The sequence below is a fragment of the Panthera uncia genome, chromosome D4, assembly GCF_023721935.1.
Source record: "Panthera uncia isolate 11264 chromosome D4, Puncia_PCG_1.0, whole genome shotgun sequence".
In the NCBI taxonomy this organism is placed as follows: domain Eukaryota; kingdom Metazoa; phylum Chordata; class Mammalia; order Carnivora; family Felidae; genus Panthera; species Panthera uncia.
The window spans coordinates 47,218,474-47,233,851 of NC_064807.1; positions in this window are offsets into that span (position 1 = coordinate 47,218,474).

Sequence of the window (15,378 nt, forward strand, 5' to 3'; positions counted from 1 at the left end):
GAGGGTGTGTATATCTTTTCAAGCTAGTGTTTTTATTTCTTTTGGATAAGTACCCAGTAGTGGAATTATTGGATCATAGGGTGCATATATCTATTTTTAATTTTTTGAGGGACCTCCATACTGTTTCTCATAGTGGCTGTACCAATTTATATTCCAGCCAACAGTGTACAAATGTTCTCTTTTCTCCACATCTTCACTGGCATTAATTATCTCTTGTCTTTATATATTACATATTAATATATAAATATAAATATAAATATAAATATAAATATATATGATTTAATATATATTATATAATATATAATATATAAAAATATAATATATATGATTTATTGCCAAATTTGCTAACATACAGTGTGTCTTTATATATATATTATATATGTATTATATATAACATATATAATAAATATATATAATATATACACATATAATATATAATATATATTATATATATGTGATTTATTGCCAAATTGGCTAACATATATATAGACATATATATATGTAGACATATATATAGACATATATAAAGACAGTGTGTCTTTATATATATATTATATATATTATATGTATTATATATATGTTATATATGTTTATATACATATATATATATAATCCATATATATATATATATATATATAATTTATTACCAAATTGGCAATAAACATACAGTGTGTAAAGTGTGCTCTTGGTTTTGGGTTATATTCCCATGGTTCATCACTTACATACAACACCCAGTGCTCATCCCAAGTGCCCTCCTCAATGCCCGCTCCTCATTGCCCATCACCTATTTTCCCCTCTCCCTCACCCCCCTATCCACCCTCAGTTTGTTCTCTGTATTTAAGAGTCTCTTACTGTTTGCCTCCCCCGTTGTCTGTCTGAATCTATTTTTTCCCCTTCCCTTCCCCCATGGTCTTCTGTTAAGTTTCTCAAGATCCACAGATGAGTGAAAACATATCTCTTATCCTTTTGATAATAGTCACTCAAACAAGTGTGAGGTGATATTTCCTTGTGGTTATGATTTTATAGTCTCTGATGATAAGTGCTATTACTGAGTTGAGCACATTTTCATGTACCTGTTGACCATCTGTATGTCTTCTTGGGAAAAATAGTCAGTTTGCCTATTTTTAATTGGATGTTTTTTCCTACTGAAGTGTATATGTTTATGTGTTTTGGATATTAAGACATTATTAGGTATGTGATTTGTAAATAATTTCTCCTATTTAGTAGTCTGCCTTTTCATTTTGTTCATGGTTTCTTTTGCTATTAAGAAGCTTTCAGTTTGGTGTAGATCCACTTTATTTTATTTTTGTTGTTGTTGCTTTTACTTTTGGGGTCAAATCCAAATAATCATTGCCAAGACCAATGTCAAGAGTTTACCCTCTATGTTTTCTTGTGGGAATTTTATGGTTTCACGTTGATTTTTTGTGTGTGTATGGTATAAGATAAAGGTGCAGTTTCATTCTTCTACATGTGGCTGCCCAATTTTCTCAAGACCATTTATCGAAGAGACTTTCCTTTCCCCCGGTATAGTCTTGACTCATTTGTCATAAACTAATTGACTGTTTCTGCACAGGTTTATTTCTGGGCTCTGTATTCTGTTTCATTGATCTGTGTGTGTGTTAATGCCAATACCATAGTGTTTTGATTACTAGTTCTGAAATATAGTTTGAAGTCAAGAAGTGTGATGCTGATTTGTATCCTAAAACTTTGCTGAGTTTACTTATTAGGTGTAAAGTTTGATGCTGGAGGCTGTGTTATTTTCTCTAAGTGTAATTATGCCATCAGAAAATAGTTTGACTTCAACATAATAAAGACTGTCCATGACAGACCCACAGCCAATATCATACTCAATGGTGAAAGGTCAAAAGTTTTTCCTCTAAGATATGGAACAAAACTACGGTGTCCACTCTCACTATTCCAACTCAATATTGTACACAAGTCATAGAGCAATTAAATATGCAAAAAAAGCCATTCAAATTAGAAAGAAAGAACTGAATTTTTTGAAGCCAAAATCAACTACTCTCAGTTCCAGTGTGCACAAATAATACCTAATCACATTTTAAATAATTTCTCTGGCATATTCTCAGTGAAGTAGAATGAAAGCCTAAGTGGATATTCTTTTGAAAGTTTCTCTTCGCATAAAATAGGTGGATTGGTTGCTTAAACTTTCATTAGTATTGTCTTAGTCATTTTGAGCTGTTACAACACAATACCGCAGACTGGGTGGTTTAGAAACAACAAATTTATTGATCACAGTTCTGGAGACCAGAAAGTCCAAGATCAGGCATCAGCATTATTGCCTTCTAATGAGGGCTGCCTTCCTGGTTCATGGCTGACAGCATCTCATTGTGTCCTCACATGGTAGAAGAGGCTAGTGATCTCTCTGGAGTCTTTTTTTATAAGGCTCTAACTAGTCCGCTTCATGATAGTTCCACCTTCATGCCTTAAGCACTTCCCAGAGTCCCCACCTAATTAGTACCATCACACTGGGCATTTGGATTTCAACACATGAATTTCAGGGGGGGAGGTAAGGGGACATAAATATTCAGACCATAGCAAATACTAATTATATCTCTACTTTAAAAATTTGTTTACAGTAATATTTTATTAAAAGTGGAAGAAGGGAAAAATGGGCTAAAGATATTTTCATATTTCCTCTCTATGAATTGACTCTATTTAGAAGATAGAGGAAATGAGTTTTCACCACCCAGGAAGATTCTAATCTAGCCCCTTAGTCAATTTATTGATTCTTTTACAGGGAAGCATATAGTATTTTATCAAGGATAAAATCAAGGGTTTTATTTTCATGGCAGAAATTTAGGCACAAATAAAAATATTGAAAAACTAAAGGGCAGAGACACAAGGTACAGAACATAAATATAAATTTTTAATTGTACAATAACTTTTGTAAGCCAGTGATAACATACAGATATGCAAAAAGTCATGACTTTTTGGTGAAATGAACTCTGCGACCTACTGGTATTGAAGAACTGTCAGGAATCAGTGAAATGGTAACTGAGAAAAATGTCACAATACAGATGGACTCTTACAGTGATTTTCTTAAGGGGATACTAAATATTAGGATTGAGTGACTTAAACAGATTCACAAAGGAGTATCAGTCTCTCAATATGAGCATGTGAAACACTTAGAAATATTAAACTCTGTAATAAAATAATAACCCATGAGATACTTCTCTGACCTCTGAGAGGACATTTCAGGGTGGTCCTCAGGGTACATGAGGCTAAAAACTTTTTTATTTCCTAGATTCACTTTACTATAAGTTATTGATATATTTAGACAATGTAAGAAAAGGATAGTAAGTTGGCTAAGATATGACTTAACAGTATAAGGCAACGAAAACTCATATAATGGCTTGCTAAAGAGGTGGTTTTAAAACTAGTTCCCCCAATTAGCTGCTCTCACACTCTACAGAGGCATAAAAACAATTCTCAAGTTTCTAGGATTAATGGCTTATTGAACAGCTACCACAAGAAGTGCTAACTTGGAAAGATAGGAAGCAGGTAGCCAACTTCATTAGATTTTTTTTCGAAGGGAAGAGTATTTGTGGTTTTGATCAAAATTTAATTTTGAATCTAAATAGAGAACCCAAAAATGAACCCACAAAAATATGGCCAACTAATCTTTGATGAAGCAGGAAAGAATATCCAATAGAATAAAGACAGTCTCTTCAGCAAGTGGTGCTGGGAAAACTGGATAGCGACATGCAGAAGAATGAACATGGACCACTTTCTTACACCATACTCAAAAAGAAACTCAAAATTGATGAAAGACCTAAATGTAAACTAGGAAGCCATCAAAATCCTAGAGGAGAAAGCAGGCAGAAACTCCTTTGACCTTGGCTGCAGCAACTTCTTACTCAACACGTCTCTGGAGGCAAGGAAAACAAAAGCAAAAATGAACTATTTGGACCTCATGAAGATAAAAAACTTCTGCACAGCAAAGGAAACAGTTAGCAAAACTAAAAGGCAATCAATGGAATGGGAGAAGATATTTGTAAATGACATATCAGATAAAGGGTTAGTATCCAAAATGTTTATAAAAAATTTAGCAAACTCAACACCCCAAAAACAATCCAGGAAAGAAATAGACAATAGACATGGATACACACTTTCCCAAAGAAGACATCCAGATGGCTAACAGACCCATGAAAAGATGTTCAACATCACTCATCATCAGGTAAATATAAGTCAAAACCACAATGAGATACCACCTCCTACCTGTCAGAATGGCTAAAATTTACAACTCAGGCAATGACAGATGTTGGTGAGGATACGGAGAAAGAGGAACGCTTTTGCACTGCTGGTGAGAATGCAAATTGGTGCAGCTACTCTGGAAAACAGTATGGAGGTTCCTCAAAAAATTAAAAATAGAGCTATTGTATGTAAGTGACGAGCCATGGGAATCAACCCCCAAAACCAAGAGCACACTGTATATACTATATGTTAGCCAACCTGACAATAAATTATATTTAAAAAATTGTATACTTTAAGATGCCAGACTAAGTGGTTTATTAAGGAGTTAAATACAAATAAACATGTGGCAAACAATATATCATAATTCAAGGGTTAATTATAAACCTCTCTTCACTATTCTGCCATTTCTACTCTTAATGTTTCAGAACTTGGTGCGTAGTTAGCTGTATTGGAGGGATAACTCTTGTTGAATGTGCAGTAGCTTCAGCCGGTGCCAAAAGCCATGTGTACTCTGCATGTGAACATCTTCTGGAAATGCCCCTTGCTTTCTGTCATGGCCTTAGAGGAATGAAAGACATTTTCTAGTCTGAATATTTCTAGGAAGTGTTCTCAGTTTATTCAAAGGTTGTTTCCCAGCGTTGGTTTTATATACTTTCAGTTGGAGAGTATAGCAAACGGGCTTTTTTTTTAATCTTTTTTTTTTTTTTCTTAGCTTTTCTCATGCCTGCTGTAGTTAGGTGACAACAACAAGTGTATTGTATCAAAGGTTATTATTTTAGGTTGTCTTGTTCATAGGAAGGACAGACAATGTAGATGTGGAAAGGGCAGCAGAATATATCTTCAAAGAGCAATTAAGGAAAATGTCTTGAGCGTGGGTGAGAATAGATTTTGTAAGCATTCTGGTTCTTCAAGAGAATTTTCTTTTCAGTTAGGGCTGACCAGGCTCAAAGATTCCTTTGGATATGGTTTTGGAAATTTACAAAACAGATTGAGACCATTTCACTCATGCATCGTCATTCCCCATATAGGAAGATAATCTCCTTCAAATAAACCTAATGAGGTTTGGCAGTCTTTCACTTGTGTTGGGAGAAATGGGACTCCATATGTCACCCAGTACAATACACCAAAGAGATAGCAAATTTTGTCTGGCTGTCAAAATTTGCTTTTGTTCTTAACAAAGCGACTCCCTGTCTTCTAAGACAGAACCTCAACACTTTTAGATGTGGCAGAGTGATTGTACAATAAGTGATAAAAAAAAAAAAAGAGTTGAGTCAGCCACCAACATCTAAAAGTCAGTGGCTTTTATTTAAGTCATGATGTCTGGCTTTTCTTGAAAAATTGGATAGTGTGGTAAGATTCAGCTGTTATTGCTACATGGTACCATATCCAAATTTCCCTATACTCCTTATAAGTCTTCTCAGCACTGAGGCACTTTAGTCACTTCCCATTTATTATTACATTCACATTGTTTTTCCCTGTGGTAGAACCTATCTTGTACCCGTGACTCTATCAGTATGGGAAAATTAAAGATAGACCAAGAAGGCTGTAGTTTTCACTAGCTGTGGTAGTTGATTTTGTGACTTATGCAAATCGTTATCTTATCTATCTATCTTTCTCCGTGGGGTGGTACTAGCAGAATATTAATGCACTTAACATTCTCACTTTCCTTCCACCACTTCTTTAGAGGAGTGAATAATGCTCTCAAGTAGCCTGTACAGTATAGAGCTGGGCAGGGAGGAAACAGGGCGATGAATAATGATTTAGAACACAATCCCAGTGAGAGGGTGAAAGGGAGTCACTGTGAGATGCAGAGTCAATGAAGAAAATCAGTTCCACAAGAGAAGAAAAACACTGGGAAATAGGATTTACAGTTGTTTATCAGAAGGTAAGACCCTGGGGAGAGTTTTAAGGTCTAATTCTACTTTTTTTTTTTTTTTTGTCTAGAATGACTTGTAACTGCAAAAAATCTAAGAAGCACTACCCTAACCTACCCCTGATCAAAGAAATTAAATGTAAATGAATTGAAGTCATATTTTCTCATATACCTTGATTAGACTTATATGGAAATCACATTATGAAGAACACTGATTTCAGTTATTAGAGTAGAAGATACTCTGATTTGATCAGGCACATATTTATTAACTTTATAGGTGTTAATGGGCTACAATTAAAAAATAACCAGATTACAGTTATATAGTTATAGTTATATTTCTTTTTATTATAATAATTTCCCTATGTTTCTCCACATATTCATGGAATATCTTATAAAATGCTTTCATTATTTATATCTTATTTAATACTTATTAATTTCAGAGTAAAATGTTTAAACTTTCTTTGGATGAACTCTTGTTGGGGAGAACAAAGAAGTTTCTGCACGAGGGAAAGGTGACATACACATTACTTTTCAAGATTTGCAGTTAAGAAATGAGCTCACTTTCAAATACAAGAGTAGGGCACAGAATTCTGTGTTGCTTTGCAGCTTTTTATTTTTTTTATTTATTTATTTTTATTATTATTATTTTTTAATCTCATCCCTGCACCCTGCACCCTGCCCCTAGACCAATTACATCAGAATCTATGGGGAGGGGGCCTAGCATTGATTTTTCTTTTAAAGCACACTGGGTAACTAGTGTTCAACCAGGGTACAGAGCCACTGCTGGGGAGCACAAGCATTTGGTCTAGCAGAACTTTGCAGCTTTTTAAATGATGTTCTCATTCACAAATGTTATGGTGCTTTCACTTGATTAATGTCTTCCTTTTGTAGAACTACTGGAGACCTCAAACAATGAAAAATACAAACAAAAACATTCACGGAAACTAAACATCATGTTTAGAAACTTCATAAATAGAATTTCCACAAAATAAGAGTGTGTGTAAATAAATAACTTGTACATTCATAATATAATTCCTTACACAAATTTCACATTTGCACCAATTAATTACAGAACATTCTTTGTCTTACAACCTGATGGCAAACTGGGAGCCTCAGAGTCAGAAAGCCTGGTTGGTAATGGATGTGCCATACGCTGTGATCTATGGGAAGATTACCTTGTGTTTGTAACTCTTCAGAGAGTAGATATTAAGTTAAATTGTTTTTATTTTTTTTAGAGCAGGGGGAGGAGAAGAAAGGGAGAGAGAAAGAGAGAGAGACAATCTCAAGCAGCTTCCATGCTTGGTGAAATGTAGGGCTCGATCCCATAACTCTGGGATCATGGCTTGAGTCAAAACCAAACCCGGTGCCTAACCAACGGAGTCACCCAGGTGCCTCTAAACTAAATTCATTAAACAAAGTTGTGGTGAGGCACCTATGATCCAGAGTTGTGAATGTGTATAGTGGTAACTTTAGCTATATCGCTTCTTAGCACATATACTCAAATATTTGGAACAGAAATTCCACCTGATAAAGGTTCCAGTTTCTTTTAATGCACCTTCAAAAGATCAATGTCCCCTGGCAAAAATAAATAACGTCTTAAAACTCAATTTTAATCTATAGTTTCAAAGACAAGTTGTGGTCCTGAAATGCTTTTGCCTGTACATTTTGTGTGTTGAACTGTGTTTACCATCTATTTCTGTGATTCAGTTCTTTCTCTGAAGACAGCAGCCTGACATTGATGATGCTTAAAGTTCTTCATACTTTATACTTACATCTTACCTGAAACATTAAGACCACCGTAGCATGTTCTTGGAGGTTCTCTTCATGTCCAATGGGCAATTCTTCTCTTTTCCTTCACTAGTGAGAATTAAATTGGATTATGCTTTTCACTACATCTGCAACCAAAATGTATAAGTTACACATAATAGTATATGATATGTCTAGTATATATAACTATAAATATCCATGTGCGGGTACAAATAAGTGTGTTATACATACCCATAAATACTATGTATTAGTGTTCAGACACCGATGAAATTGAAACATATATACAAATGTAAATTTGTGTTGAAATATGTTATGTAATAAATTTAAATTCTTATATATAATATATAATTATGATATAGTTATATTACTATACATATGTGGATATTTAAATAATTATATGTATATATACACACGTAAGTATTATTTACGGAAGTATATGAGTTTCTGTGTATAGTTTAGGTGTTTAATGAAGATATAAGATCATTATATATAAGACAAAAAAGATAAAAATTCCAATTCTTAAATCGTCGATTTGTATTGTGAAGTATATTTTTAATAGTAAATTGCTTATAATCTTTGACATACCTTTCTTCATCTGTTAGAGCAGGAATATCACATTTGTCACAGAGTTGTCGAAAGAATTGCATTAGATTACCTAGGTATAAAACTGGGCAAATTATCTCGTTTGGGGAAAATAATACCATAAAGTATTACATGGGTGTGGAGGAATAAATATAAAATATTTATGATTAGCTTGCTGAGTTGAGAATAGTCTGTCTCCTATTTCAAAGCATTGATTTCAGTTACTTTTTTTAGTAAAATGCCTAAACTTTTTACTTCTAAGCAAACACTTAAACAAAACTATCACCTGAAATTTACCCAGTTATCTTTTTATTTCCCGCAGTTGATCAAAAATAGTCAAAAAATTTTTATTTTACTCTTGTTTGTAGGTTGGTAGATCCTGCAAACAGGTTGCTTTTAAGATCTGTATTAGATTTTTTATTAGATTTTTAATATATTTTATAAATATATTTTGATGTTATTAAAATGTCACATACATTGTATCCAATTACAAAAGGATTTGGCTTTTGCAAAATATATGCATCCTTCTAGGATGTGATTAATGCCTGCTATTTCTAGGGGTGTAATTTTGAGAGCAGTCTTTCATAAAACTTCTTGTAAATTTGAAGTTATTTAGCACAATATTCATTTAACCAAATTACTGTGCTAATAGCAATTCCTCTTTCTAAATAGTTTTCAGAGGTAGTGGGTATGTGCCTGTCACCAATCTTTAGTATTTATGACTTGACCAGTGATCGTCTTGTGCACAGGACATGCAGTTTATTTAACACTTCTTGGCCCTGGTCTTCTTTATCTATGGCTCCAGAAGTTGTTAACATGAATTGAAACCTAATTTATAATCTCTTTCCTCAAGGAGAAGAACAAATTTTTATTTTTTTTTAATTGAGATGTAATTGATAGGCAACATTTTTAGTTTCAGATGTACAATATAATGATTAGAATATATTGCCAAAAAAACACCACAATGAGTCTAGTTAATATCTACCATCAGAGTTACAATTATTTCTTCCTGTAATGAAAACCTTAAAGATTTACTCTTTGTAACTTTCAAATATGCAATACAATATTATTAAGTAGAGTCACCATGGTGTATATCACATTTCCATGGCTTGTTCTATAACCAGAAGTTTGTACATTTTGACTCATTCTACCCATTTTTCCCACCTCCCATGCCCCACCTTTGGCACCAACCAATCTGTTCTCTGTATCTATGAGCTTGGTGGGTATTTTGGTTTGTTTTTTTTTGCTTACTTGATTGACCTTTTTTTTTTTCTTTTTTTCGATTACACATATAAGTAGGTTATGTGGTATTTGTCCTTCTCTTTCATCTTGCATAATGCCCTCAAGTCCATCCATGTTATCACAAATGGCAAGATTTTGTTCTTTTTTATTACTGAATAATGTTCCATTGTGTGTACATACCACATTTTCTTTATCCAGTCATCAGTTGATGGACACTTAGGTTCTTTCCATATCTTGGCTATTGTAAATAATGCTGCAGAAAACATAGAGATGGGATATGTCATTTTGAGTTAGCATTTTCATTTTCTTTATATAAATTCCCAGAAATAGAATTTTTGGATTATCTGGTAGTTCTATTTTTAATTTTTTGAGGCACCTCCATACTATTTTCCATAGAGGCTGTACTGATTTACATTTCAACTAATGAAGCATAAGGATTCCCTTTTTTCCACATCCTCACAAACATTTGTTTTTCTTGTCTTTTTTAAATATTTTTTTAATGTTTATTTATTTATGTTGAAAGAGAGCACAAGCAGGGGAGGGTAGAGAGAGAGAGGGAGAGAGAGAATCCCAAGTAGGCTCCTCCCTGTGAGCACAGAGCCTAATGCAGGGCTTGATCTTAGGAACTGAACCATGAGCTTATGACCAAAGACAAAATCAAAAGTTGGATGGTTAACCAACTGAGCCACCCAAGTGCCCCTCTTGTCTTTTTGATAAAAGCCATCTAACAGGAATGAGGTGATATCCCATTGTGGTTTTTATTTCCACTTCCCTGATGAATAGTGGTGCTGAGAATTATTTTATTTACTGGTTGGCTTTCTGTATATCATTTTTAGAAAAAAATGTGTATTTGTTCACATCCTGTGCCCACTTTTTAATTGGATTGCTTCTGGCCATTGAATTGTATGAGTTTTTGATACATTTTGGATATTAACTCCTTATCAACTAAAGGATTTGCAAATATTTTCTCCAGTTTGGTAGATTGCCTTTTTGTTTTGTTGATGGATTTCTTTGCTGAGCAGAAGCTTTAATGTAGTCCCACTTGTTGATTTTTGCCTTTGTTGCCTTTGCTTTTGGTGTCAAATAAAAACAAGACAAAACAAAAGAAAAAAACACCACCACCACCAACAAAAACAAACAAACAAAAATGGTGCCAAAACCAATGTCAAGGAGCTTACCACCTATGTTTTCATCTTGGAGTTTTATGGGTTCAGGTATTACATTCAGGTCTTTAATCTATTTTGACTTAATTTTTATATATGGTGTAAAATTAATTCATTCAAATTCTTTTGCATGTGGTTGTACAGTTTTCCCAGCACCATTTATTGAAGAGACTGTCATTTCCTTATTGTATATTCTTGGTTCCTTGTTTGTAAATTAATTGACCATATATGCATGGATTTTTTTTCTGAGTCTTTTCTACTGATATTTTCTACTGTTCTTTTCTACTGACATGTCTGTCTTTGTGTGAATACCATATTATTTTGATTAATATGGCTTTGTAATATAGTTTGGAATTGGGGAGTATGATGCCTCCAGGTCTGTTCTTTCTCAAGTTGGCTTTGGCTATTCAGGGTCTTTTGTGGTTCCATAGAAATTTGAGGTTTGTTATATTTCTGTGAAAAATGCCATTGGAATTTTGATAGGGATTACAGTGAATCTGTAGATTGTTTGGGGTAGTATGGAAAATTTAACAATATCAATGAGAAGAAAAAATATTTTAATATTTAAAGTTTATTTGAGAAAGAAAAAGAGTAGGGGAGGAGCAGAGAAAGAGAGAGAGAGAGAGAGAGTGAGAGAGAATCCCACACAGGCTTCACACTGTCAGCATGGAGCCCAATGTGGGGCTTCACCTCACAAACTGTGAGATCATGACCTGAGCAGAAATCAAGAGTCAGATACTTACTTGACTGAGCCACCCAAGTACCCCCAAAAGAACAAATTTTAAAAGTTACTATTCAAGTCTTCTTTTAACTAATCAATCTAAATAAAACTGAAAAATTTTCCACTCAAAATCATTGACAGTCTACTACATATAAGACACTAAAAGGTAAATCAAAATCAAGAATATATAAGGTTAAGACTCTATCTTTAAGCAAAATAGATTAGGGGAGATGGCAGGATAGCAAGAGTAGGAAAAAAAAGTTTTATGAGTGCTAGAATTAAGGAAATTAAGAAATTTTTATAGAGGAAATAGGTTTAAAATTAAATTTATAAGAAAAGTCATAGGGCTAAGAAAGTTGAAGGCATATTTAGGTGGCTGAGATGAGATTTATGTGGCATTAAAGAATAAGGAGGGCATATCAGACGCTGGTGTGGGTGGTGTATGGAATGTGGGTGTTTTTTTGTTGTTGTTTGTTTTGTTTTTATTTTGGGATAAGGATATTATCCTTATAAATAGTGGCTTAACATAGCTGAATCTTAGTAGCCAAAGAACATGGACAAAGGTGAGCTTTCAAAACCATACCTGGGAATGTATTGAATAATTTGGAATAGAGAAATCTTTGGATATGTGCAGAGGTTGAAATAGGATGATGACAGTAGGAATAGAAGGAATATTTTCAAGATACAGTCTGAAGAATTATTAGGACTTACTGTCATAAGTTAGAAGTAAATGAAAGAAGAAGTCAAATTTGACTTTAAGAGTTTCTGGTCTTACTGATGGAAAGTCATACCACAGAAATAAAGAGTTGTTAGGAGAGATACTGTAAGTTTTGGATATTTTGAATGTGATATCTGGGCAGATACACTAATATGAAGGTGAGAACTGGAAGAATGAAACTTTTGAGAAACATGTGGGCTGAAGGCAAACACTTATGAATGATTTTAATGGAGGAGACGACATGAAGTCATGGGATTTCTTGAATGCGCTGAGGAAACTTGAAGAAACAAAGGCAATCAAGGAATAATTCATGGAAAATGTAATTAGGTGTTTAGAAAAATAAAATGAAACATAAAATAGGAAAAATAAAGACAGAGTTAGGAGTTCAGAGAAAGAATATTTTCTCAAAAATGAAACTGAAGAAGTTAGACCACTGGTTCTGGAAAATCAGCAGAATGAGCAGATTGTGTCCTCTCTTTGCATTCATAAACAAAAACACTAATCTGGGGAGAGGAATTCAGTCTCACTGAGAATATTGTGAAAGTTTTGACTCTGCCTAGGGAAAAAAAATGATCTATACAAAACCTTTTACATTTCATGTCTGTGCATGGACATGATTTCCAGTGGAAATCCATCTATTTTATGTTTTCATGTCCATGTAAAGTGCATCCAGGAACTCTAAGTTAAGACAGCTTTGAAGGAAAACAGTATGTACCTTCAATGGCCAACTTCAACTAAGTCCAAGAATCAAGCCTAGGTTAAGTTTATAATGGAACACAGAGCTCTCTGTTTTCTGATTCTGCTCACTTGCAAAATTGCCTTTCTTTATTCTCCTTATTTGTTATTAATTTGAAGAATTACTATAAAGGTGGAAATGTTGATGAGCAGAATGACCAGTGGTTCTAGTTTACAACCTTAAGCCCAAGGAAAACCTCATTCCTTAGCCAATAACTTCTTGGTTACATAGAAGGAGTTAAGAACACTAACTTAAATGGAAATGGGGAAAATACTGTATAGATAATTCTCAAAACTGTTGGGTTTATGCTTTCAACAACATCTTAAAAACAGACTCTATGATTTTCTTTCCTACCTAACATCGTCCTCTTTTCAGGGAAAGCTCTGGGCTGTCATCTTTGCCAATACTTCTGTCTTCGGTCAGTTTCCAAAGAGTAAAACCCTGAAAAAAAGATTTGTGTGCATGCAAGTGATTTTTTGAGAAGGTGCTTCCAAATGAAACCTGTAATGGAATGAGAAAAGCAGGACAGGAAGAAGAATCTAGGAAGTGATTTCAGGCTAAGTTCCAGAATCAGCCTGATTCACAGGGTTATTTCAAAGTTTATCCTAACTGGAGCCAAGGGGGTATAGCACTGTAATACTCCTAGAGTTGCATACGTCGTTCATTTTAAGGCCATAGTAGGGAGGGATATGGTAATAAACTCCAAGACACTTAGAGATCATCCAAAGCAGATAGAGCATAACAATAGACCTCGAGCAGTCCTGGTAATATTTTAACACTGGTAAAAAATATCCAAATAATATTATGCTTCCTAGTATTCTTTGCTCTGAAATAAATTTTCATATTAGTATAGTCACTGCATCTTTCTTTGCATAAGTTGTAGCTAAGTAGACCTTTTTCATCCTTTTTCATTGAATCTGTATGTATCTTTATATTTTGAATGCATTTCTTATAAGTGACATATGCTTGGGTCTTGTGTGTTTTTTTTTTTAATTTAAGGTGGAAATGTTTTAATTGGGGCATAGGAGTTAATTACTTTTCATGTGATTATTGTTATGGTTGGGTTTAAATATATTATTGTTCCATGTGCTTATTGTTTGATCACTTGCTATCTGTTCACTTTTCTACTCTTACTACCTTCTTTTAAATTGAATGAATCTTTTCATAATTTCATTTTACCTTCTTTGTTAGCTTATTAGCTGTAACTCTTTGTTATTGGTATTTTAGTGGTTGCTATAAGAATTTGGTTTTTATCTTTAAATCATCACAACCTACTTTGAAGTGAAATCACTGTACTTCACATGTAATATAGATAGATAGATAGATAGATAGATAGATAGATACCTCATGTCTGCTTCCTGGTTAAAAACCTATGTGTGATTTTTCTGACCTGACTGTAGACCATAGGCAGGCATGTTTTGCCCAACAGGACTGATGAGGAAGAGCTGCTCCCCACACCTGTTGTACTCTACAGCCAGTGCATTACAGTCTCTGTAGAGATACCTCCTCTGAAGGGAGGTGTAGACAAAGACTCGGGCCCTCTGGCTGGTCATGCTCGTCCTGGGCAGCATTCCTAGCTCTGGTGCCTTCATCCCAGGTTTATTTATCTGGGACCTTGGATGTAGGTCTTTCTCAGATGCCCCTTCTAAAACCTCTTTAGAAGGGGAAAACATAAGATACTTTGTGCCACTTTGACTCAGTACCCAGTACTTTCCTACCCTTGGTACTCCCCTATTGCCCTGGCTCCACCCCAAGGGTCTATAAAACTTTATTTAGGACTCTCTAAACAGTGAGACAACCTCCATGCCTGTCCTCATCTCCCTGATCCTCTACTGGTGACCCATTGTATGAGGGGAAACGAAACAAGTGGAGGTCAGTACTTTCTCTGGTTTTAGCCTCTGACTTACACCATTGTGGTAAATGAAATCTTCACTGTTACTTTTATGTTGGCTCGCTGCTCTAATTGCATATTCTGACACTTAGCAACTCAGCTTTTTTTCCCGGCTCAGGTGACCTCTTGATGCTTTACAGTAGAATTCCATTTCTCCTATTCTATCTTTCCTGCCATTATTGTCATACATTTCACTTTCACACATGTCATAAATCCTTATTTATGTCTAAAAGTCTAGTGTCTTTTGGATTTAAATAATAGGAAAAGGAACTTCCTGCGTTTACCCACGTAAGTTTCCATTTTCAGTGCTTTCTTTTCCTTCTGCTTTTTGATTAATATTTTCACCTAATATCATATCTCTACTGTCTAAAGGATGTCCTTTAATATTTTTGGTAGTGCAGTTTACTAATGATAAATTATTTGCTTTTATGTGTCCAAATAACATGGTTTTTTTTGCCTTCATTATTGAA